Here is a 27,145-nt window from a genome sequence, read left to right as displayed (position 1 = left end):
GGGGAGAAATTACAACATGCTGCGGTGCAGAGGGACCTGGGGGTCCTTGTGCATGAAACTCTTTTGAGTTTACCTGAAAATAAACATAAACATTAAAACCATGCCACCCGCCTGGGTGACACAGCAGACATTTTCAAGGCCCCTTTTTTTTTTCCTTTTTTTTTGTTTTTTTTTTTGGGGCGCTAAAATCAAAATTTTTTCCAGTGCCCCCTACAAAAGGGGAGGGGGACACTAAAAGCACCGGCAATTAAAACAAATTAAACTTTAAACGTAAAATCAAATTAAAATTTGGTTGCCGGGCGTGATGATGCACTCCAGTCCATCCGGTGCCCACCTCTCGCGGAAGGCCGCGAGCGTACCGGTGGACACCGCGTGCTCCATCTCCAAGGACACCCTGGACCGGATGTAAGAGCGGAAGAGAGGCAGGCAGTCAGGTTGAACGACCCCCTCGACCGCCCGCTGCCTGGACCGGCTGATGGCACCCTTGGCCGTGCCCAGGAGCAGTCCTACGAGGAGGCCTTCGGACCTACCCGCTCCCCTCCGCACAGGGTGCCCAAAGATCAGGAGAGTGGGACTGAAGTGCAGCCAGAATTTCAGGAGCAGCCCCTTCAAATAATAAAACAGGGGCTGCAACCTTGTGCATTCCATAAAAACATGGAACACGGACTCTTCCAGACCACAGAAATTGCAGGCGGCCTGGGAGTCCGTGAACCGGCTTAAAAATTTGTTGCACGGCACTGCTCCGTGCACCACCCTCCAGGCCAAGTCCACGATGAATAGTGGGAGGACCCCTGCGTAGAGTGCCCTCCATCGGGGACCCCCGCCTCCTCCGGACGGCAAGATGGTACGCCATGGCGTGTCCGGACGGCCGGCGAGGATGGCAAAGTTGAGGGTGTGCAGGAGCAGCCCGTACAGGAAACCCCTCCGCGCGGAACTGAAAGGCACGGAGGGGATTTCCCCGGGCGGCTCAAGTTGTGAGGCGCCGGCCCCCGAGTGAGGTTCCGGGGTTTGGCGCCGATGAGGAATTCCGTCCGGACGGGGGTCAGTTCGGACGGGATCTCCCCACGTGCTTGAGCCTCCTCGATGCACCTAACGGAGTCAGGGCCCAGAGCTGTTTTTAGCGACTCGATGGCATCGGCCGCGTGGCGGACGTTGGCAGAATTTAGGCGCCGCGCCAGCGTGTCTGGCGCCATCCAGCCCGCTCCTCCGCCATCGAGCAGGTCCCTGACCCTGGTCACCTCACCAGCCACAGCCCTCTCTTCCGACCGCCACATAAAACCTCGGCCGTGGAGGTACGGATTCCCGAGCAGCGGTTCCTGCAGGACGGCCGCCACTCCAGCCGGCGGAGAGCTGCGCTTGGTGGAGACTTTGTTCCAGACCCTGATGAGTTCCCTGTAAAAGACAGGCAGCTCCCGGAGGGCGGTCCTGGCACCCCCCAAGTTCACAAACAGGAGCTGCGTGTCATAATTGAGGTCGCGCTGCTGGCGGAAGAAATACCTCGCCAGAGCGCACCACCTAGGAGGGGGCTCGACGTAAAGGTATCTCTGCAGGGTCTGAAGACGGAAAGTCGCGAGCTGGGCGCTGACGCCCACCAACGACTGACCGCCCTCCTCAAGCGGGAGACTCAAGACCGCGGCAGAGACCCAATGCTTCCTGTTGTTCCAGAAGAAGTCCACCAGCTTCTTCTGTATCTTGGCGACAAACGCAGGGGGAGGGGTCAAAGTGACCAGCCGGTACCACAACATTGCGGCCACCAGCTGGTTTATGACTAGCGCTCGACCCCTGTAGGACAGCACTCGGAGCAGTCCTGTCCAGCGCCCTAGGCGAGCGGTGACCTTGGCCTCCAGCTCCTGCCAGTTCGCCGGCCAGGCTCCCTCGTCGGGGCTAAGGTAGACTCCCAGATAGAGGAGATGGGTCGTGCTCCAGGCAAAAGGCCTGAGCTCCTCCGGCAGGGAGTCCACCCGCCACTGACCCACCAGGAGTCCGGAACATTTCTCCCAGTTGATCCTGGCGGAGGATGCGGCCGAGTAAATCTCCTGGCACTCACGCATCCTCCGCAGGTCAGCGGGATCCTCTACCGCGAGGAGCACGTCATCGGCGTAAGCCGAGAGGACGACCTCCACGCCCGGCCCGTGCAGAGCCAGTCCCGTCAACCTCGTCCGCAAGAGGCGCAGGAAAGGCTCCACGCAAACGGCGTATAACTGGCCGGACATGGGGCATCCCTGGCGCACCCCTCTCCTAAAGCGAAGGGGCGCCGTCAAGGACCCGTTAACCTTAATCAGACACTCCGCGGCGGCGTACAAAAGTCGGATCCGGGCGACGAAATGCGTCCCAAACCCGAAAGCGCGCAGAGTTCCGAGCAGATAGTCGTGATCCACCCTGTCGAACGCCTTCTCTTGGTCGAGGGATAGGAAGGCGACCGACAGACCAGCCTCCTGGGAACAATGGATGAGGTCCCGGACCAGATGGATGTTATCGTGGATTGTCCAGCACGGCACCAAGGCGAGCAGACATCGCCCTGGCGAAGATTTTGTAGTCCGTGCTGAGGAGGGAGACCGGGCGCCAGTTCTTAAGGAGGCGGAGATCGCCCTTCTTAGGCAGCAGGACGATGACTGCCCTGCGCCAAGAGAGGGGCATCTCCCCGGTCACCAGACTTTCCCCCAGGACCCGCGCGTAGTCGCCCCCCAGGACATCCCAGAACGCCCTGTGGAACTCCACGGTCAGCCCGTCCAGCCCCGGGGATTTTCCCCTCGAGAGCCGGGCGAGGGCACCGGTCAGCTCCGCCAGGCTTAGCGGAGCTTCCAGATTTTCGGCGCCCTCCGGGCTGACCTTCAGCAGGTCCTCCCACAAAACTCTACGCGCTTCCTCGCTGGACGGATCCGGAGAGAACAGAGCCCCGTAATATTCACGGGCCCTGTTGTTGACGCCCTCCGGATCCGAGACGAGAGAGCCGTCGTCGGCCAGCAGCGTCAAGAGCTGCTTACGGACACTCTGCCTTTTTTCCAGCGAGTAGAAGAAGGGGGAGCCGCGGTCCAGATCCTGCAGGAACCGGATCCGCGACCTCACGAATGCGCCTCGGGACCCGACGAGCTGCAGGTCCTTCAGCGCGGCCTTCTTTGCTTCGTACACCTTCCGCAGGGCCGGGTCCTGGACGACTTGACCGAGACGGGCTTCCAGGTCGAGCACCTCTTTTTCTAGGCGCCCGACTCTGGCCGCCCGCCTCTTGGTCGACCCCCTCGCGTACTCTTGACAGAAGACACGGACGTGAGCCTTGCCCACATCCCACCATAGCCTCAAGGAGGGGAAGCCCCCCTGCTTCCTTCTCCAGTCGGACCAGAATCGACGGAACGAGTCCTGGAACCGCACGTCCTCCAGCAGCCGGTTGTTAAAGTGCCAGTACGCGGACCCCGTCCTCGCGCGGAGCGAAGCGAGCTCCGCCCACACCAGGTGGTGGTCCGAACACGGCACCGGCCGCATGGAGGCCGCCGGGACGCAGGAAACGTACGCCCGAGACACGTAAAGGCGCTCGACTCTGGACCATCCTACTCCAGGCCTCACCCAAGTGAAGGCGCTGGAGTCGGGGTGGAGATTTCGCCAGACGTCCACCAAGTCGAAGGACCCGACCAGGTCCCTCAACTTCTCCATCGCCGTCATGCACTGCGGGGCACCGGAGCGGTCCCTCGCCTCGAGGGTGCAGTTAAAATCCCCCCCGAGGACAATGCAGTCGCCGACGTCGACGGAGCCAAGAAGAGCGGACACCTCTTCAAAGAAGCGCGTTTGCTGCGGGCCGGGCTGAGGGGCGTACACGTTCACGAGATGGAGTGGCACGTCCCCCAGGCGAACCGTTACGTGCAGCAAGCGGCCTGGCACGGGCTCCTCGACCCCCAAGATCTCCGGCTGAAAATGCGGGCCCAGCAAGATGGCCACCCCACTAGAAATGGCAGTGAGATGGCTCATGCGGACCTCTCCTTGCCATTCCAGGAGCCACGTGGCTTCGTCTCCCGGAACGGTGTGGGTTTCTTGCAGGAAGCACACCGCATATTTCCCCTCCCGCAGGAGCGAAAAATTGTCAAATCTACGGCGTGCCCCTCTGCCGCCGTTGATGTTGAGGCTGGCTATGGTTATCTTCATGGCAAAAGCATAGTGCAACCTCTACCTTAACCTATTGTGGGGGAGGGAGCGGAGTCTTTTGTTGAACTCCGCTCCCTCTGCAGCCCAGCGAGGAGTCCCTCGAGCTCGCGCAGCTCAAGGTGTTGCGCCTTTGTCAAGGGCCCGCCCGCGGCCAAGGTTTTAACGGCGGCGCGGACGGACCCCTTGATCAGCTCTGGCTTGGACCATTTTTCCAGGGCCAGTCGGGCTTGGTCGCAGCGACCCCGGCTCTGGGCCAAAAAGTCCCGGAGTTCCTTTGCAGGAATGAGGATGGTCTCGGTGGCGGCCGCGAGCAGATCCACCGCCTCGCTGGCGGTGGTCTCTAGGTCTTCACCCGCGTCCCCCACCGAGTCCCCGTCCTCCTCCGGGAGGTGGCCGCCAGCAGCCGGCCCATCGACCGCACAAGGTACGGCAAATGAACCGGCCGCTCCAACTGGCCCTGGCTCTGCCCCGATCCCACCCCCAGGATCGTCGCCAGAGGAGTCCCCACTGGGCTCCTTTAAAAATGGTGCTGGGTCGGGAAATGACAGCGGAAGGGGTTCCCCCTCCGCCCCAGGAACCGGGGAACAAGGAGAGACCCGGCCATAGGAAATCCCCAGGCTCTCCAAGTGCTCCAGCTCCACAGCAAGAGGCGAGGGTGGGTGTTCCTCCTCCTCCCCGCTGCCACCCCCCGGCCCAGCATCTACAGTGTCATAAAAAACATTTGTTTCATTTTCTGCCGGGTCGAGCGACTCCCGGGGGAAGTTGTGTATTGGCTGGGCGGGCTCAGGTTCGGCCTTTTCGGCCCCGCCCGCCTCAGTCCCCGGGACGCCCGGCCCGGCGGCAATGCATTCCTCCGCGGTCCCCACGCCCCCCACGACAGGCAGATCTTCCACGCCATCCCCGGGAGGCAGAGGCTGGGCAGCCTCGACTGTCTCACCCTCCCCGGGGACAGACTCCTCTCGCCTACAGCGCAGCTTGGGGGCGCTGGTTGGGGACGCGGGACACGCGGCGGGCACCGACTCCTCCGCGGAGGGATGTTGTTCCCCCTCCGCCTCATCGGAGCCGTGCCTCCTTTTGTTCCTGGGGGCGCGCGGAGGCAGGGAGACCTCCATGTCTGCCGAGGCCTCCCGCTCCGCCCCCCCCTTTTCCTTTTCTTGCCCGCGCCCGGGCCCCACTGTGGTGTTGTTCAAGGGCTCGGGCACGGGCTCGGGGCACCCCGCGCTCGCCGGTGACTGGGTTGGGCCGAGCGCGGTAAACAAATTGTCTGGCGCACCGAGGGGACCCGCCTCTAGATGTTTCTCCTTGTTCCGCGCCTTCTTTCCATTCGGACGTTCTCCCTCCCCCCAGCCGGAGGCCCTGAAAACAAAGCCCTCCGACGATGCCCGCGCACCTATGGCTCCCGGCACGCGGACGCAACTAGGGGGAGGGGTGGCGGTGGCGCCAGCCTTGGCCGCCTTCGGTGGTTTGGTGGCCTTGGAGGCGGGGCAGTTCTTGCGAATGTGCCCCACCTCTCTGCAGGCATGACACTGCACGCCGTCCGACGTCCAGAAGACGCGGTAGGCAGTCCCCTCGTGCACCACATTAAAGTGCCCTTCTGTCATGTCCTCCCGCGCCAGCCGGACAAAGAGCTGGCGGCGGAAGGAGAACACGTGGCGCAGGCTGTTCTCCCTGAGGCCGAGCGGTATGGGGTTGATCCCCGACCTTACCTCCCCCAGTTGGTGGAGGTGAGGGAGGAGGAGCTCAGCGGAAACAAAGGGCGGGACGTTTGACACGATGACCATCTGTGCGGTGGCCTCGAGAGGGTCCACCGGCAGGAACGTCCCGCCCACCGTGAGCCCCTTTTCAAGGGCCAGGGACACCGCCCGCTCCGACCCCAGGAAGAAAACAGCCTTCCCAGACATCTTGGAGGCCGCGACAATGGCCGAGGGGCCGACTACCCCAGCCATCGCCCGCACGCACTCCTCAATGCTCATTGTGGGGTGAGTGTAGCTCTTGACCCCGTGTTTCCTGGTTATAAGTTGAAAAGGTGGCAGGGCAGCGGGTGGCGCAGGAGGTGCCGTGGAAGCGGTTGCCACCTGCGCATATGTCCTCGCTGGCCCTGCCACCGGCGTGGATGGGGTCGCCATCACGGGGTCCCTTTAAGGGCTACACCCACCCCAAAGTCACAGGCCTTAATGGTCTTTATTGGCCTCGTATATTAACTGAGCAGAGGAGCCCTTAATGAGGCACACCTCTCCCCTAGTTGGCAATTGGGGAGGGGCCTTGCTCCCTCTGCTCAGTTGTCTCAATTGTTTTTTTTTTAATTTAAATTAGGAGAAAGGGGCCTCAGAGAGAGAGGGGAGAAAACGAGTAACAGAGAAAGAGAGAGGGGGGTGGGAAGGGGGGGGAGGGAACTGCGAGGGCAGGTCTCCCCTCGCAGCTGTGGGTGGGTGCACTCCCCAGATGGCAAAACACACAAGCACAGTCTTTGGGTTGGTCTTCAGGTGAGGGGAGAAGATGTCTTCACCTGGGGCAGCTAGAGCCACCAGGCACACACTCCCAACGATGTTTAATTAGGTGATTAAGAAAAATCTTCAGCCTGGTAGCTCCAGCTATCCCAGGCTAGGCAATTGGGGGGGGGGGGTTCCAATTGTGGGGGGGGCCTAGTTGTAAGCAAGGCCCCCACACACACTACCACACACACACACACCCCCCGCGATGTTCCGGCCCTCAGTGGTCTTCTTTCCTCCCCCCACCGATATAACAAAGTCTTTTTGGGAAATGCACCCACACCCACCTGTAGAAATGTAGAGTCTCCCTCCTTCCACACTGGATGTTTGTTGTTGGTCTTTTCCCCCTCTCTCCAACTCTTTGCAGAAATGGTAAAGATGTAAAAAAGTTTCCTTTTCTCCTCCTCTCCCTCTGGGTGAAAGTTGGTGGTGAAGCCCCTTCCTTCCTTCTCTTCCTGGGCTGGTCTCAGGGCTCTCCAGGCAGGAGCAAAAGTTGATGGCTGCTCTCCTTACTGCTCACAGTTCCTACTGTGCAGGACACGCCTCCACTGCTCCACGATTGGTTCCTTGTGCATGAAACTCTTTTGAGTTTACCTGAAAATAAACATAAACATTAAAACCATGCCACCCGCCTGGGTGACACAGCAGACATTTTCAAGGCCCCTTTTTTTTTTATTATTATTTTTTTTGTTTTGTTTTGTTTGTGCATGAAACTCTTTTTGGAGTTCACCTGCAAAACATAAAACATTAAACGGTGCCACCCGACCTGGGTGACACTCCAGACATTTACAATGCCCTTTTTTTTTCCCCCCCTTTTTTTTTTTTTTTGTGTTTTTCTTTTTTTTTGTTTTTTTTTTTGGGCACTAAAATCACAATTTTCCCCAGTGCCCCCTATAAAAGGGAAGGGGGACACTAAAAGCACCGGAGCAGCCCCTTCAAATAATAAAACAGGGGCTGCAACCTCGTGCACTCAATAAAAACATGGAACACGGACTCTTCCAGACCGCAGAAATTGCAGGCGGCCTGGGAGTCCGTGAACCGGCTTAAAAATTTGTTGCACGGCACTGCTCCGTGCACCACCCTCCAGGCCAAGTCCACGATGAATAGTGGGAGGACCCCTGCGTAGAGTGCCCTCCATCGGGGACCCCCGCCTCCTCCGGACGGCAAGATGGTACGCCATGGCGTGTCCGGACGGCCGGCGAGGATGGCAAAGTTGAGGGTGTGCAGGAGCAGCCCGTACAGGAAACCCCTCCGCGCGGAACTGAAAGGCACGGAGGGGATTTCCCCGAGGCGGCTCAAGTTGTGAGGCGCCGGCCCCCGAGGGAGGTGCCGGGGTTTGGCGCCGATGAGGAATTCCGTCCGGACGGGGGTCAGTTCGGACGGGATCTCCCCACGTGCTTGAGCCTCCTCGATGCACCTAACGGAGTCAGGGCCCAGAGCTGTTTTTAGCGACTCGATGGCATCGGCCGCGTGGCGGACGTTGGCAGAGTTTAGGCGCCGCGCCAGCGTGTCTGGCGCCATCCAGCCCGCTCCTCCGCCATCGAGCAGGTCCCTGACCCTGGTCACCTCACCAGCCACAGCCCTCTCTTCCGACCGCCACATAAAACCTCGGCCGTGGAAGTACGGATTCCCGAGCAGCGGCTCCTGCAGGACGGCCGCCACTCCAGCCGGCGGAGAGCTGCGCTTGGTGGAGACTTTGTTCCAGACCCTGATGAGTTCCCTGTAAAAGACAGGCAGCTCCCGGAGGGCGGTCCTGGCACCCCCCAAGTTCACAAACAGGAGCTGCGTGTCATAATTGAGGTCGCACTGCTGGCGGAAGAAATACCTCGCCAGAGCGCACCACCTAGGAGGGGGCTCGACGTAAAGGTATCTCTGCAGGGTCTGAAGACGGAAAGTCGCGAGCTGGGCGCTGACGCACACCAACGACTGACCGCCCTCCTCAAGAGGGAGACTCAAGACCGCGGCAGAGACCCAGTGCTTCCTGTTGTTCCAGAAGAAGTCCACCAGCTTCTTCTGTATCTTGGCGACAAACGCAGGGGGAGGGGTCAAAGTGACCAGCCGGTACCACAACATTGCGGCCACCAGCTGGTTTATGACTAGCGCTCGACCCCTGTAGGACAGCACTCGGAGCAGTCCTGTCCAGCGCCCTAGGCGAGCGGTGACCTTGGCCTCCAGCTCCTGCCAGTTCGCCGGCCAGGCTCCCTCGTCGGGGCTAAGGTAGACTCCCAGATAGAGGAGATGGGTCGTGCTCCAGGCAAAAGGCCTGAGCTCCTCCGGCAGGGAGTCCACCCGCCACTGACCCACCAGGAGTCCGGAACATTTCTCCCAGTTGATCCTGGCGGAGGACGCGGCCGAGTAAATCTCCTGGCACTCACGCATCCTCCGCAGGTCAGCGGGATCCTCTACCGCGAGGAGCACGTCATCGGCGTAAGCCGAGAGGACGACCTCCACGCCCGGCCCTTGCAGAGCCAGTCCCGTCAACCTCGTCCGCAAGAGGCGCAGGAAAGGCTCCACGCAAACCGCGTATAACTGGCCGGACATGGGGCATCCCTGGCGCACCCCTCTCCTAAAGCGAAGGGGCGCCGTCAAGGACCCGTTAACCTTAATCAGACACTCCGCGGCGGCGTACAAAAGTCGGATCCGGGCGACGAAATGCGTCCCGAACCCGAAAGCGCGCAGAGTTCCGAGCAGATAGTCGTGATCCACCCTGTCAAACGCCTTCTCTTGGTCGAGGGATAGGAAGGCGACCGACAGACCAGCCTCCTGGGAACAATGGATGAGGTCCCGGACCAGATGGATGTTATCGTGGATTGTCCGGCCCGGGACCGTGTAGGACTGGTCGGGGTGGATCATGTGGTCCAGCACGGCACCAAGGCGAGCAGACATCGCCCTGGCGAAGATTTTGTAGTCCGTGCTGAGGAGGGAGACCGGGCGCCAGTTCTTAAGGAGGCGGAGATCGCCCTTCTTAGGCAGCAGGACGATGACTGCCCTGCGCCAAGAGAGGGGCATCTCCCCGGTCACCAGACTTTCCCCCAGGACCCGCGCGTAGTCGCCCCCCAGGACATCCCAGAACGCCCTGTGGAACTCCACGGTCAGCCCGTCCAGCCCCGGGGATTTTCCCCTCGAGAGCCGGGCGAGGGCACCGGTCAGCTCCGCCAGGCTTAGCGGAGCTTCCAGATTTTCGGCGCCCTCCGGGCTGACCTTCAGCAGGTCCTCCCACAAAACTCTACGCGCTTCCTCGCTGGACGGATCCGGAGAGAACAGAGCCCCGTAATATTCACGGGCCCTGTTGTTGACGCCCTCCGGATCCGAGACGAGAGAGCCGTCGTCGGCCAGCAGCGTCAAGAGCTGCTTACGGACACTCTGCCTTTTTTCCAGCGAGTAGAAGAAGGGGGAGCCGTGGTCCAGATCCCGCAGGAACCGGATCCGCGACCTCACGAACGCGCCTCGGGACCCGACGAGCTGCAGGTCCTTCAGCGCGGCCCTCTTCGCTTCGTACACCGTCCGCAGGGCCGGGTCCTGGACGACTTGACCGAGACGGGTTTCCAGGTCGAGCACCTCTTTTTCTAGGCGCCCGACTCTGGCCGCCCGCCTCTTGGTCGACCCCCTCGCGTACTCTTGACAGAAGACGCGGACGTGAGCCTTGCCCATGTCCCACCATAGCCTCAAGGAGGGGAAGCCCCCCTGCTTCCTTCTCCAGTCGGACCAGAATCGATGGAACGAGTCCTGGAACCGCACGTCCTCCAGCAGCTGGTTGTTAAAGTGCCAGTACGCGGACCCCGTCCTCGCGCGGACCGAAGCGAGCTCCGCCCACACCAGGTGGTGGTCCGAACACGGCACCGGCCGCATGGAGGCCGCCGGGACGCAGGAAACGTACGCCCGAGACACGTAAAGGCGGTCGACTCTAGACCATCCAACTCCAGGCCTCACCCAAGTAAAGGCGCTGGAATCGGGGTGGAGATTTCGCCAGACGTCCACCAAGTCGAAGGACCCGACCAGGTCCCTCAACTTCTCCATCGCCGTCATGCACTGCGGGGCACCGGAGCGGTCCCTCGCCTCGAGGGTGCAGTTAAAATCCCCCCCAAGGACAATGCAGTCGCCGACGTCGACGGAGCCAAGAAGAGCGGACACCTCTTCAAAGAAGCGCGTTTGCTGCGGGCCGGGCTGAGGGGCGTACACGTTCACGAGATGGAGCGGCACGTCCCCCAGGCGAACCGTTACGTGCAGCAAGCGGCCTGGCACTGGCTCCTCGACCCCCAAGATCTCCGGCTGAAAATGCGGGCCCAGCAAGATGGCCACCCCACTAGAAATGGCGGTGAGGTGGCTCATGCGGACCTCTCCTTGCCATTCCAGGAGCCACGTGGCTTCGTCTCCCGGAACGGTGTGGGTTTCTTGCAGGAAGCACACCGCATATTTCCCCTCCCACAGAAGCGAAAAATTGTCAAATCTACGGCGTGCCCCTCTGCCGCCGTTGATGTTGAGGCTGGCTATGGTTATCTTCATGGCAAAAGCATAGTGCAACCTCTACCTTAATCTATTGTGGGGGAGGGAGCGGAGTCTTTTGTTGAGCTCCGCTCCCTCCGCAGCCCAGCGAGGAGTCCCTCGAGCTCGCGCAGCTCAAGGTGCTGCTCCTTTGTCAAGGGCCCGCCCGCGGCCAAGGTTTTAACGGCGGCGCGGACGGACACCTTGATCAGCTCTGGCTTGGACCATTTTTCCAGGGCCAGTCGGGCTTGGTTGCAGCGACCCCGGCTCTGGGCCAAAAAGTCCCGGAGTTCCTTTGCAGGAATGAGGATGGTCTCGGCGGCGGCCGCGAGCAGATCCACCGCCTCGCTGGCGGTGGTCTCTAGTTCTTCTCCCGCGTCCCCCACCGAGTCCCCGTCCTCCTCCGGGAGGTGGCCGCCAGCAGCCGGCCCATCGACCGCACAAGGCACGGCAAATGAACCGGCCGCTCCAACCGGCCCTGGCTCTGCCCCGATCCCACCCCCAGGATCGTCGGCAGAGGAGTCCCCACTGGGCTCTTTTAAAAATGGTGCTGGGTCGGGAAGCGACAGCGGAAGGGGTTCCCCCTCCGCCCCAGGAACCGGGGAACATGGAGAGACCCGGCCATAGGAAATCCCCAGGCTCCCCAAGTGCTCCAGCTCCAAAGTAAGGGGCGAGGGTGGGTGTTCCTCCCCCTCCCCGCTGCCACCCCCCGGCCCAGCATGTACAGTATCATTAAAATCAGTTGTTTCATTCTCTGCCGGGTCGAGCAAATCCCGGGGGAAGTTGGGTATTGGCTGGGCGGGCTCAGGTTCGGCCTTTTCGGCCCCGCCCGCCTCAGTCCCCGGGACGCCCGGCCCGGCGGCAATGCTTTCCTCCGCGGTCCCCATGCCCCCCACGACGGGCAGATCCCCCACGCCATCCCCGGGAGGCTGAGGCTGGGCAGCCTCAACTGTCTCACCCTCCCCGGGGACAGACTCCTCTCGCCTACGGCGCAGCGTGGGGGCGCTGGTGGGGGACGCGGGACACGCGGCGGGCACCGACTCCTCCGCGGAGGGATGTTGTTCCCCCTCCGCCTCAACGGAGCGGCGCCTCCTTTTGTTGCTGGAGGTGCGCTGAGGCAGGGAGACCTCCATGTCTGCCGAGGCCCCCCGCACCACCCCCCCCTTTTCCTTTTCTTGCCAGCGCCCGAGCCCCTCTGTGGTATTGGTCAAGGGCTCGGGCACGGGCTCGGGGCACCCCGCGCTCGCCGGTGACTGGGTTGGGCTGAGCGCGGTGGTCAAATTGTCTGGCGCACTGAGGGGACCCGCCTCTGGATGTTTTGCCTTCTTCCGCGCCTTCTTTCCGGTCGGACGCTCTCCCTCCCCCCCGCCGGAGGCCCCGAAAACAAAGGCCTCCGACGATGCCCGCGCACCTACGGCTCCCGGCACGCGGACGCAACTAGGGGGAGGGGTGGCGGCGGCGCCAGCCTTGGCCGCCTTCGGTGGTTTGGCGGCCTTGGAGGCGGGGCAGTTCTTGCGAACGTGCCCCACCTCCTTGCAGGCATGGCACCGCACGCCGTCCGACGTCCAGAAGACGCGGTAGGCAGTCCCCTCGTGCACCACATTAAAATTTCCCTCCGTCGTGTCCTCCCGCGCCAGCCGGACAAAGAGCTGGCGGCGGAAGGAGAACACGTGGCGCAGGCTGTTCTCCCTGAGGCCGAGCGGTATGGGGTTGATCCCTGACCTTACCTCCCCCAGTTGTTGTAGGTGAGGGAGGAGGAGCTCAGCGGGAACAAAGGGCGGGACGTTCGACACGATGACCCTCTGCGCGGTGGCCTCGAGAGGATCCACCGGCAGGAACGTCCCGCCCACCATGAGCCCCCGTTCGAGGGCCAGGGACACCGCCCGCTCCGACCCCAGGAAGAAAACAGCCTTCCCAGACATCTTGGAGGCCGCGACAATGGCCGAGGGGCCGACTACCCCAGCCATCGCCCGCACGCACTCCTCGATGCTCATTGTGGGGTGAGTGTAGCTCTTGACCCCGTGTTTCTTCGTAATGAGTCTGAATGGTGGCAGGGCAGCGGGTGGCGCAGGAGGTGCCGTGGAAGCGGTTGCCACCTGCGCATATGTCTTCGCTGGCCCTGCCACCGGCGTGGATGGGGTCGCCATCACGGGGTCCCTTTAAGGGCTACACCCACCCCAAAGTCACAGGCCTTAATGGTCTTTATTAGCCTCGTTGGTGTTTGAGCAGAGGGAGCTCTGAAAGAGGCACACCTCTCCCCTTGTTAATGATTGGGGAGGGGCCTTGTTCCCTCTGCTCAGTGTCTTAATTGTTTTTTTTTAAATTAGGAGAAAGGGGCCTCAGAGAGAGAGGGGAGAAACAGAGTAACAGAGAAAGAGAGAGGGGGGTGGGAAGGTGGGGGGGAACTGCGAGGGCAGGTCTCCCCTCGCAGCTGTGGGTGGGTGCACTCCCCAGATGGCAAAACACAAAAAAACACAGTCCTTGGGGTGGGTCTTCAGGTGGGGGGAGAAGACGTCTTCACCTGGGGCAGCTAGAGCCACCAGGCACACACTCCTAACGATGTTAATAGGGTAAATGAGAAAAATCTTCAGCCTGGTAGCTCCAGCTATCCCAGGCTAGGCAATTGGGAGGGGGGTTCAATTGTGGGGGTTCAAATGTGGGGGGGGCCTAGTTGTAAGCAAGGCCCCCACACATACTTTCCACACACACACACCCCCCGCGATGTTCCGGCCCTCAGTGGTCTTCTTTCCTCCCCCCACCGATTCAACAGAGTCTTTTTGGGACTGCACCAACACCCACCTGTAGAAATGTAGAGTCTCCCTCCTTCCACACTGGATGTTGTTGTTGTTGGTCTTTTCCCCCTCTCTCCAACTCCTTGCAGAAATGGTAAAGAGTTGTTAAAAGTTTCCTTTTCTCCTCCTCTCCCTCTGGGTGAAAGTTGGTGGTGAAGCCCCTTCCTTCCTTCTCTTCCTGGGCTGGTCTCAGGGCTCTCCAGGCAGGAGCAAAAGTTGATAGCTGCTCTCCTCACTGCTCACAGTTCCTACTGTGCAGGACACGCCTCCACTGCTCCACGATTGGTTCCTTGTGCATGAAACTCTTTTGAGTTTACCTGAAAATAAACATAAACATTAAAACCATGCCACCCGCCTGGGTGACACAGCAGACATTTTCAAGGCCCATTTTTTTTTTGTTTTGTTTTGTTTGTGCATGAATCCCAAAAAGTTAATTTGCAGGTGCAGCAGGTAATCAGGAAGGCGAATGGAATGTTGGCCTTCATTGCGAGAGGGATGGAGTACAAAAGCAGGGAGGTCCTGCTGCAACTGTACAGGGTATTGGTGAGGCCGCACCTGAAGTACTGCATGCAGTTTTGGTCAGCTTATTTAAGGAAGGATATACTAGCCTTGGAGGGCGTACAGAGACGATTCACAAGGCTGATTCCGGAGATGAGGGGGTTACCTTATGATGATAGATTGAGTAGACTGGGTCTTTACTCGTTGGAGTTCAGAAGGATGAGGGGTGATCTTATAGAAACATTTAAAATAATGAAAGGGATAGACAGGATAGAGGCAGAGAGGTTGTTTCCACTGGTCGGGGAGACTAGAACTAGGGGGCACAGCCTCAAAATATGGGGGAGCCAATTTAAATCCGAGTTGAGAAGGAATTTCTTCTCCCAGAGGGTTGTGAATCTGTGGAATTCTCTGCCCAAGGAAGCAGTTGAGGCTAGCTCATTGAATATATTCAAATCACAAATAGATAGATTTTTAAGCAATAAGGGAATTAAGGGTTATGGGGAGCGGGCGGGTAAGTGGAGCTGAGTCCACGGCCAGATCAGCTATGATCTTGTTGAATGGCGGAGCAGGCTCGAGGGGCTAGATGGCCTACTCCTGTTCCTAATTCTTATGTTCTTATGTTCTTATTAATGTTGGGGAAGTCCAGAACCAGGGGTAACAGTCTAGGGACTTGAGGCCAATTCACTAAATATATTCAAAAAGAGTTCGATGTAGTCCTTACTACTAGGGGGATCAAGGGGTATGGCGAGAAAGCAGGAATGGGGTACTGAAGTTGCATGTTCAGCCATGAACTCATTGAATGGTGGTGCAGGCTCGAAGGGCCGAATGGCCTACTCCTGCACCTATTTTCTATGTTTCTATGTTTCTATTCTTGCCATTGTACTGATGGAAATATGTGAGGACTGGCTGCATTTAAATCCGGTATGGAGGTGTCCGGCTAAGTGTTTAATATATCAGCTGCACAGCCACTTTTCGCATTGCGCAAGGTACACAAATGACAGTATGGCCCTGATATTTACAGAGAGGCCGGGAGGGTGCGGGGGAGGCTGAAAATGGCCGCAGAACGGCAGGAATCTCATTAACACTTTTTTGGTCCGGTTTCCCTGCCCGGCAGCTGGCCAAATTGACAGCCTTGGGGATGGTCCACCGCAATCGGGAAGAAGGGAGGGAAGGTCAGCCATTGCGGCTGGAGGAGGCAGAGATCGGGCATCGGGGCTGGGGTTGTGGGATCCGCTGATCACGGCTTGGGCCGAGAGCAGACATCGGGGCTGGAGGGAAAGAAAGGCCATCAGAGTTGCGGGGGCGGGGTCAGCTAATGCATGATTTAAATATGTTAATGAAGCGTCTTACCTCACCATGGTGGTTCACTCACACGCCCTGACTTCCGCTGTTATGTATGCAAGCTTGTATTGTTATATGATGTCTGTAACACTGAATGTACCTTTACACTGTACACACCTTACCTGTACACCAGAGGGTGCTGCTGCTGGAGACCTAAGGGTTAGCTGCACACTGCAGGTAACCCAGTATAAAAGGGAGCTCACAGCTTGGTGTCCTCACTCGAGGAGCAGCAAATAAAGGACTACAGTCTACACAGTTTAAGTACCATACCCTGCCTCGTGGAGTCATTACCAAAGGTGCCTGCATACACTACAACTGGCGACGAGGTCACAAACCACACACTCAGCATGTCGAATCTCAGCAACTTTCAGCACTTTACCGATGGGGAAGATTGGGACGCTTTTGTAGAAAGATTGGAACGTTTCTTCATAGCCAACGACCTGGATGGGGACACATGGCTACACGACCGAACAAGTGCAGGGCCATCCTGCTTAACAGTTGTGGGCCCACCATCCATTGTTTCGTCAGGGACTTGCTAGCCCCGGAGAAGACAACCACCAAGAGCTATGAGGAACTTGTAACACTAATACAGGAGCAACTAAAACCAAAAGAAAGCATCCTCACAGCCAGGCACCGGTTCTACACTTACCGGCGACCCGAAGGCCAAGAAATTACTAAGTCTGCTGCATTTTTAAAAGACTAGCTGCACTGTGTGATTTTGGAGACCACCTTAATGAAGCACTATGGGACATATTTGTCATCAGAATCGGCCACGAAGGCCTCCTACACAAACTGCTCTCTGCGGACATCACAGTCACCCTGCAGAAAGCAATTCAAGTGAGCCAGGCCCACATGGTTTCGGCCGGCAACTCCAGGTAAATACTGACCCAGGACTCTAAACCGGCGAACGCATTGCACCGAATGGACACTTCTAAAGGCAAAAATGCTGCCCCAAGTCCTGCAACCCTGAGTCCACCACATGAGGCAAACCGTGCTGGCACTGTGGAGGAAAGCACAGGGACCATCAGTGCTGCTACAAAGACTATACATGCAAAGGCTGCAAAGAAAAAGGGTACCTTCATAGAATGTGCAGAAAAATCTTTATTCACCGCGTCACTGAAGAGTTGGTTGATCACCGGTGATCCGACACAGATGAAGAGGAAGTTGCTCAAACCCTGGAAGAAGAGTATGGAATTTATACCTGCTCCACCGAAAGTTCTCCGTGGACGACACAGGGGCGAGCCAATCTGTGATGAGCCAAATGACCTTTGAAAAAATTTGGATGAATCTCACCACTCGACAAAAACTGTCTCCCGTCCAGGCGAAGCTGCTCACCTACATCAAAGGTAAAATCCAAATCATTGGCAGCGTCCAGGTCTCCCAGGGCGGCGTGTTGAACAAACTCCCCCTGTGGATCATTGCCGGAGATGGTCCCACGCTGCTGGGAAGGAATTGGATGAACCCGGTCCAAATCAGTCGAAGTACCTTACACTGTACACACCTTACTGTACGCCAGAGGGTGTTGCTGCTGGAGACCTAAGGATTATTGGCGCACTGCAGGTAACCCAGTATAAAAGGAAGCTCACAGCTTGGTGTCCTCACTCGAGGAGCTGCAAATAAAGGACTACAGTCTACACAGTTTAAGTACCATACCCTGCCTCGTGGAGTCATTACTAAAGGTGCCTGCATACACTACATCCGCCACCATAAAAACGGCAACAGGAACTTTTGCGGCGTGTTGGGGACCTGTTCCCCATTTTTATGTCTATATCACACCCCTCCCCTGACTCTCTCCCGCTCACCGTGGCGGGGTTAATATGCAGATCTGAGGGGGGGTGCAGAGGGGCATCGCACAACACTCCAATGTAGTGTCAAGCCCAACTTAAAAACAGATTTAAATGAGGGGTCATCGCCCTGAACTGTTGACTCTGTTTATCTTTCCGCAGGTGCTGCCGATTGTTTCCAATATTTTCTGTTTTCATTAAAAACTGATCAGACGGTTTGCTGGATTTCCCTCGTATTTTATAAACTTAAGCACAGCTTAATTAACGTATTGAGTGTGTGGATGCACCTGGACATTCTGTCAAAGCGTTTCAAATTTATTGACAGGAGCAGAGTTATGTGCATGCACGCGGACAATCTACTCCTGGCCAAAAGAGTTGGAGTCACAGCTAGGCAGCCAGACACGTTGTTGCCTCCCATCAATCAATAAGGTAACTTAAGATCTGAGACCAGTAGCAGTCAAACATGACAAACTGATATCACATCATTTTGCATGTAAGTTGCACCTTTGTAAGATTAGGGTCACAGGTCACACATATATTACCCAAAAGGTCTCAGGGGTCACAGGTCATTACCCAAAAGGGTCTTAGGAGTTTAAGGCATTGCATTAAGGAGTGGTAGTTCAAATAAAGTCAAACACAAACACAAGACACAATCAGGATAGCCATAGTAGACATATGACCATGACAAGTAGCTGATATTTTCTTCTTAGGCAGTCCCTTGGAGTCGAGGATAACTTGCTTCCACACTAACATGAATTCTAAGGTGGCTGATGACTCCAATGCGGGACTTACGCACTCTGCCACAGGTGGGGCAGGTGGTGTTTGAAGGGACGGGTGGGTGGGGTGCTTGGTTTGTTGTACGCTCCTTCCGCTGTTTGCGCTTGACTACCGCCTGCTCCCGACGAAAAGACTCCAAGGGGTAGAAATTGGCCTCATCCCGAAACAGGGCACCCCTACCATTTTTGTTCCGTTTTTCTCTGCCCAGTCCATGGGGCAGAGATACCGGAGAAATTCAGCACTTTGTTTTTTCTCCGAGTGCAGGGTGAATGTGACCTCACAGCAGGTCTGCCACTCCAATCAGTCACACTGACACTGACATGTCACAACGTCTCTCTCCTTCAGTTAAAGGGGAGAGTCGCTGCGAACTCTGCAGATACTTCAGCTAGGTCCATGGGGCCACCAGGGAGGGTTTTGGCTGGGCCTGCGGCCTGGTACCCAAGAGGGTGGCGGACCTTCCGAACCCAGGGGCACAATTGTCGGATCAACCTGGCAGTCGGCCGACAAAAAAAAAATAACATGGTGGCCGCGGCAGTGCGCCCTCTCCTTTAAGGGTGCCACCATGCCACAGAGATGGTACCGACAGCAAAAGCTGTCGAGGGCCCCGGCCAGTGGCAGGGCCTCTCCACTGGGGCAATTTCAGGTAAGGGACAATTTTGCGAGGGGGTCCCCGCCAGTTGGAAAGAGGTCGGCGGAGTACGCCGCGGCGGTAAAATGGGCGGGGTGATCCCAGACACCGCTCCGTTCCTGAGTTAGGGAGAGTCAGCGGCCATTCCGCGGCAGCCAGAGGCCTTACCAGGAGGGGCAATTTCGGCCCCAAAGTGTTCGACGCCTTCCCGGATGCTTCTTCTCCACTTTGAGCAGCCATGGGCCAGGGATTCCCAAGAATCGGTGGGGTTGCTACATTTTTTTCAGGGAGGCTTTGAGGGTGTCCTTGAAGCATTTTCTCTGCCCACCTGGAGCTCGCTTTCCGTGACGGAGCTCGGAGTATGGTGCTTGTTTCGGGAGCCTTGTATCAGGCATGCGGACTACGTGGCCCGCCCATCGGAGCTGATTGAGCGTGATCAATGCCTCAGCGCTGGGAATGTTGGCCTGAGGGAGAACAATGACGTTGGTACGCCTATCCTGCCAAAGGATTTACAGAATTTTGCGGAGGCAACATTGGTGGTACTTCTCCGGTGCTTTGAGGTGCCCACAATACATTATCCATGTCTCTGAAGCATAATGGAGGGCGGGAATCACTACTGCTCTGTAGACCATGAGCTTGGTGCCGGGTTTGAGATCTTGGTTTTCAAACATTCTTTTCCTCAGGCGACCGAAGGCTGCACTGGCACACTGAAGGCGGTGTTGGGTTTCATCATCGATGTCTGCCCTCGCTGACAGGAGGCTCCCAAAGTATGGAAAATGGTCCACGCTGTCCAAGGTCTTGTTGTGGATCTTGATAATCAGGGGTCAGTACGGTGAGGCAGGGGCAGGTTGGTAGTGAACCTTTGTCTTACAGATGTTTCATGTATACGCTTCAGTGAAGGTGTCAATGATGGTTTGGAGTTTGGCCTCTGTGTGTGCGCAAATGCAAACGTCGGTGGCATACTGTAATTCAATGACAGAGGTCGGGACAACCTTGGTGCTTGACTGGAGACGACAGAGTTTGAACAATTTCCCGTTCATCCTGTAGATTAGCTCCACTCCAGCGGGGAGCTTGTTGGAGGTTAGATGAAGCTTTTCAGCGAGAAAGATTGAGAAGAACGTTGGTGCAAAGACACAGCCTTGCTTGACCCCAGTCTGCACTTGTATTGGGTCTGTGGTGGATCCATTGGTAAGGATCATAGCTTGAATGTCAGCTGCAAATTCGGCTGTCCTCAAAAATTTGTCACCATCCACCGCCTGCTTCACGATGACTGCAAGCTGGTATTAATCCCGATTGGACACACGGCTGGTGGCACAAACAGTTCTTCTCTGCACCGTCTGCCCTGAAAAGCTCTTTGGATAAATCTTTTATTCTCTTTTTAGGGATGGGCCTGGGGTAAAATGATGGAAAGGACCATTTAATCTATGAGGGTTCTTCCCAAACCAGGGTGCCCAATGGCTCATCGAGTTCTTTGTCACAACTCTTAGGTGAAACCCTCCTTGTCACATGTCTTTCCTGTTTATACTTTCTGAAGGCTCATCTCTCCTGTACTTCTCCTCCCAAGGTTAGAGTCAGACATGCCATTCTTGGCCTTCAGATATTTGGAGCTGCCTGTTATTAATTATTTATGTTCACGCTGTTCAAGTAGCTTTAGCTATTGTACCATGGAATGAATCCTTCAATTCTAACACCAGTCTGAAGAGAATTTTTTTCTCAAGTTATTTCTTCCAATCCACGATTTCTTACACCTTCATGTCTATTTTACAGTCTTGTGAGAAAAGGAGAGCAATTTGTATTAGCTGCACAGGAGAGGCTCTCGTATAACCCACTGGGGCAGAAATTTGACGTGCCCAAAAAGCGTGGCGAGTCAGTAGAGGCATTGCTCCAGTGTGGTCCTTGCCGGCTTGAGGCTGCAAGCCAAATTTGGCACCGGGCCTTCATTTGAAAAGAAAGAAAGACTTGGATTTATATAGCACCTTTCACGACCACCGGCCCTCTCAAAGCGCTTTACAGATATTGTTATAATGTGGGAAATGTGACAGCCAACTTGCACACAGCAAGCTCCTACAAACAGCAATGTGATCATGACCAGATAATCTGTTTTTGTTATGTTGATTGAGGGAAAAATATTGGCCAGGACACTGGGGATAACTCCCCTGCTCTTCTTCAAAATAGTGCCATGGGATCTTTTACATCTACTTTGAGAGAGCAGGCGGGGCCTCGGTTTAACGTCTCATCTGAAAGACGGCACCTTTGACAGAGCAGCACTCCCTCAGCACTGCACTGGAGTGTCAGCCTAGATTTATGTGCTCAAGTTCCTTGAGTGGGACTTAAACCTACAACCTTCTGACTCAGAGGCGAGTGTGCTACCCACTGAGCCACAGCTGACACTGAAGCGGCTTGCTGCAGGGTACGTGCCAAATGGTTATCCAGAGTCAGCTCACTGGTCGGAGCCTGACGACTCTAAGCCAGCCCGCAGGTAGGTCCTGGGATAGGGGGAAGGTAAAGCCAAGGGACACGAGCCTAGGCCGGATGTGACCCATAGCACTCCTGCTCCTTCAGGCGCCACAAAAATATAACTGTGGCCGTTTTGCGAGCAGCCTCCAACAGATCCTTTAAGAAACCATTGGTTAGGCCACTCAAGACTTGGTGCAACTGGGCAGAGCTTGGCCGGCGCAAACTCCAATTTGTACATGCATTTTGCATTGAGGTTCTACAACTGGCGTAGGAACTGCGATTTGTTTAGTCTAGCAGTCTGACGCCTACATCAGGCCTGTAAATGCGTGACCAGCTCACCTGCCTGACGGGCCTTGGGTGACAATGGCTGAGGAGGCCTTCCCACTTCCAGATTTTCAACAAATGGTTGAGCGCATTGGATACAGCAAAGGCTATGGGCCCCGACAACATCCCGGCTATCGTGCTGAAGACTTGTGCTCCAAAACTAGCCGCGCCTCTAGTCAAGCTGTTCCAGTACAGCTACAACACTGGCATCTATCTGACAATGTGGAAAACTGCCCAGGTACGTCCTGTCCACAAAAGCAGGACAAATCCAATCCAGCCAATTACCGCCACATCAGTCTACGCTCAATTATCAGCCAAGTAATGGAAGGTGTCGTCGACAGCGCTATCAAGCGGCACTTACTCACCAATAACCTGCTTACTGATGCCCAGTTTGGGTTTCGCCAGAACCACTTGGCTCCAGACCTCATTACAGTCTTGGTCCAAGCATGGACAAAAGAGCTGAATTCCAGAGGAGAGGTGAGAGTGACTGCCCTTGACATCAAGGCAGCAACTGAAGTCAATGGGAATCAGGGGCAAAATTCTCCACTGGCTGGAGTCATACCTAGCACAAAGGAAGATGGTTGTAATCATCACAGCCCCAGGACATTGCTGCAGGAGGTCCTCAGGGCAATGTCCTAGGCCCAACCATCTTCAGCTGCTTCATCAATAACCTTCCCTCCATCATAAGGTCAGAAGTGGGAATGTTTGCTGATGACTGCACAGTGTTCAGTTCCATTCGCAACTCCTCAGATAATGAAGCAGTCCTTGCCCAGATGCAGCATGATCTGGAGAACATTCAGGTTCGGGCTGATAAGTGGCAAGTAACATTCATGCCACACCAGTGCCAGGAAATGACTATCTCCAACAAGCGAGAGTCTAACCACCACCCCTTGACATTCAACGGCATTACCATCACCGAATCCCCCACCATCAACATCCTGGGGGTCAGCATTGACCAGAAACTTAACTGAACCAGCTATGTAAATAATGTGGCTAAAAGAGCAGGTTAGAGGCTGGGTACTCTGCGGCGTCTCATCTCCTGACTCCCCAAAGCCTTTCCACCATCTACAAGGCACAAGTAAGTCAGGAGTGTAATGGAATACTTCCATACTTTCCTGGATGAGCTCCAACAACACTCAAGAAGCTCGACATCATCCAGGACAAAGCACCTTAAATATTCACTCCCTCCATCACCAGCGCACCGTGGCTGCAGTGTGCACCATCTACAAGATGCACTGCAGCAACTTGCCAAGGCTTCTTCGGCAGCACCTCTACCACCTAGAAGGACAAGGGCAGCAAGCACTTGGGAACACCATCACCTCCAGGTTCCCCTCCAAGTCACACACCATCCTGATTTGAAAGTATATCGCCGTTCCTTCACCGTCACTGGATCAAAATCCTGGAACTCCCTCCCTAACAGCACTGTGGGAGTACCTTCACCACACGGACTGCGGCGGTTCAAGAAGACGGCTCACCGCCATCTTCTCGAGGGCAATTAGGGATGGGCAATAAAAGCTGGCCTTGCCAGCGATGCCCACACCCGAGGAACAAATACCTGTTTTTCAGGCTCAAAATTGATGGCCGTGAGTAGAATTTCTCTCTCAATATTTCTCTTTTAAATAAACTGCAACTAGAAAATGTGGAATCGAGTCTACTCCTTTAACTCAAATTTAGCATTAACTTCTCTCTTTACTATAGTATTTATGCTGTTTAATTCAAAATGATTGGATAATTCAATATTATTATTGCAACCAAATGCTTTTTGATTGAACAAAATGTGCAATGCATAAATGTAGTTCTTGGTATTTATAAATCAGGAGCCACAAGGATAAGTGGATGACGTATTGCTCGTGGTTAAATATAAAACACTGGTTTTATGATAACTTAAATAAAACTACATTAAACTATGAATATCTTACGGGAAACAAATGAAGAAAAAACGTTAAATGCCTTGTGTATCAAGATTCTCCTACCACAAATACAAACATCTAATGCTAGCCAATCCCGGTTTAATTTGCATCTCACAGGTTTAATCCTTTTGGCTGTCTTGTGTTCAAGTACCAGAGAAATAGAAAAACCACTGATTAAATTAATCAAAAATTTTTTCTTAAATTTGAGATTTTGACATTGGAGGAGTTCAAATTTCTGCGTGGATGAAATAAGATCTCAAAGGAGTCGTGTTCCTCTTCGAAAATTCCCACTTCATTGTGCAGTGGATTGCCTTTGGTAAACAATCTCATGAAGCTGTGTAGGATAATTGGTTTTTCATAGTTTAAAATAACAGCATCAATTTGGAAGACTCCAGTGGAATAAACTATTAGAGTTTATCTAGTGTCAATACTGGAAAAGTAATACATTTTGGATGAGAGAACACTACGTTCAACCAGACCTGATCTGAAACATACAGTGTCATATTCAGCCTCCTCCTTTACTTTGATGTATTTGACAAGGGATAATGAAAAATTGGGTGAAATTTGCTTTTGATTTATCGTGTTCAGCTCCGATTTATACCACTCTGAAGATTGCGCTGTTAAAACGACTTAGCAGAGGGAAGATTGAAAGAGTTCATTGGAATGGGTCAATTGGTAGTGTGCTCACCTCGTGACTGGACATTTGGATTTGATGCCCTGATGTGCAGGGTCAACTGTGCGAGCAGCTCAGGGAGCGTGCTGTGCCAAACCTCGCAGTGGGATTCACTCTCCCTAATTTGTGTTGGAAAAGTTTTCCCAGAGAATTTGGCCGGTAACACACTTGGTTAGGGGGAGCAGATAATTCGACATTAGCAGCAGCTGTTAAAGGGCTGCAATCTGCCACGAAAGAGTGAGTCTCGGTGCCGGCACACAAGTGGAGTAATTGTCCACAATTAGCTTGCCTCTGAGTCAGGAGATGGTGGCTTCAGGCACTATTTCAGGACTGCAATACAAAGACCCTGAATTTCCTGTAAATCTGTGCCAGAAAAACAGCATGATCGTGGCGCAATATCGATTGCCAGCATGAAAGATCGCGGAAATTTGTATTTAAATTATTACGCTAAGTCCAAGAGTCTTTGATCTTTTTTGCCATTCAGCAAGACCATCACTCAGACCCTGAACTGCTCTTTAGCATTGGCCTGCCCCACCCCCCCAGATCTAAAAGAACAAAAGGTGCAAATTTCCAGCATTTAGGCAGGTTCAGAACGGATGTAAATGTGTGTAATGTATGTAGCACTCAAATCACTGATTCCACGCGGTCTCGTGCTGCAGTAACTGCTGTGACCTTAGTCCTTTATTGTGCAACTCCAGAGTGCCTCTCAGGTGTGGTGGGCAGCCTTTTATACTCTGTCTTACAGGTATTTTCAGGTCTCCCACCACAGCGCCCTCTGTGGTGCACCATTGTACTTATACATTTAATGTACCTAGACAATACATAACATCTCACTCCTCCCGCCCAGTTCCAAAAGCCATAGCCGGTGACCTCGGCCTTGTTCGTCCTGGTTGGTTTGTGAGTGTGAGTCCATAACCATCCACTTCCTTCTTCCCCCACCCCATGTAGAGATTATACTTGTGATCCGGTGCAAGCATGTGGTATTTGCAGTCCTTACAGGGGTGATGAAGTACACGAGTATAACCTCCAACAGAAAGCAGGTATACATAGACAGTACATTTGTATGGTACGTATGATATATGGTACAGATATTATGTCAAAAGGTTGCAGGTGCACTGAACAGTTATTTAATCCCAGCTCCACTGGGTGAGGTACGGTGGCAGTGTACTGCCCCTTTTTGCCCGAGGTGATGGACTGTGCTGAGACAGGGTATCGCAACTAGCCATTGCCTCTGTTCTCAGTAGTCGCCTTAGCGGCTCATCTGCAGCCGCTGAACCATTGCATGAATCACATAAAATCGGAAATCGCATTGGCCCCTTAGGCATGTTAGTCACGGACCCATTAACCCTTTTACTTGTACCTCGTGGGATTAACTCTTCGTAAATCATTCATATCCATCATTTTAAACACAGTAACCATTCAGCATCAAAATACCAACTCTTATCCTAAATCATTAAATCACACAAATCACATTATACATTTAGACTCGCTCTTGCCTTACAAAAGTCTTTTTGTGGGGACCGCCAATGGTGTAAGGCCCTTTTAAGGCTCCCGGGTGCATTTCCCTTTTAAGACGCCATCATGTGGTTCCCACGAGGCTTCCCTTGGGCGCCGTCATTTTAGTTGTACTGCTTGCTTTTGTTCTTTGCAGCCACGAGGTTCGCCGCCATCTTGAGCTCGCTGGCCTGACGTTTTGCTGCAGTTGAGAAGGGATAGAGGGGATAAAGAAGAGAGAAAAAAAAAGAAAAACGGCCACGAACGAGTCACGGACCTGACTGATACTGCAGCCGCTGGGACGGCTCCTAGTGCCGCCGCCGCTCAAACCAAGGCTCCCAGCAAGAAGCGGAATGTGATGAATGGCTCCCTGAAGCAGATCAAGGGCACGGGCGCCTCGGACTCCTTCAAAATCGCTACGCCGGATCCCCAGGGAAAAGAAGGTGAAGATGCCAGCAGCCAAGAAAGCAGCAGCCAAGAAATCTCCAGCGACGAAAGCAGCAGCCAAGAACGATTCGATCAGTCATAGTCTCTGTGGCCTCCGTAACTGCCGTAACTGCTGCTGTATCCGCCACTCTGGCTCTTATGCCCACCCGAGTAGCTGTCGCATTCTCCCGAGTTATGCCGGCCGCCTCCGTAGCCTCCTCTGCCGCCGTGGCCTCCTCTGCCGCTGTTGTCCCAGTAACTGCCGTCTCTCCTGCGGCCGCCGTAGCCGCCACCACCGCCGCCCGACTTTTTCTCCACACGGCCCCCCCCCCCCCACCCCCCCCGATTTGTCAGCCGTCGATGGGTTTGCCGTTCAACGCCTGCTCTTCCAGGGTCTGCTCATCTGTGTGTGGCTTCTTTCTCCTCCCTCTCGGTCGGCGCTGCTCTTTGGGAACCCGGGGGACAGCGGTCTGTGGAGGAATGAAGTCTTCCCAGCTCCCACGGACCTTTCCCATCCACCTCCTGTCTAGTAGCGTCGGCCCATCATCTGCAATGACCCACAAAGGTAAACCATGCGTCTCGTCCCCGTGAGATACCTGCACATGCGCTCTGCCAAGAACAGGTATCAGTTCCTTGGTGTAGGTACGCAGCTTTGCCGTGACCGGGACCAGCTTGGGTCGTGCAGCTGGGTTAATCCACAGTTTATCAAAAGTTCTCTGACTCATCAATGACGGACCCGATCCAATGTCCACTTCCATACTCACTGGAACTCCATTAATCTTGACCTCCATAATCACTGGAGCCGAATCGTCGGTACACATATATAGTCCAAGCACCTCATCTTCTTCTGCCTGCTCCTCGCTGGATAGTAGATCATCTACCATCTCCTCAGCTACACAGTGAGTCAGGCTCCTTTTGCACATACGCTGAAGGTGGCCT

This window comes from Pristiophorus japonicus, chromosome 9, assembly GCF_044704955.1.
Source record: "Pristiophorus japonicus isolate sPriJap1 chromosome 9, sPriJap1.hap1, whole genome shotgun sequence".
Taxonomy (NCBI): Eukaryota; Metazoa; Chordata; class Chondrichthyes; family Pristiophoridae; genus Pristiophorus; species Pristiophorus japonicus.
This window is presented reverse-complemented; position numbering follows the sequence as displayed.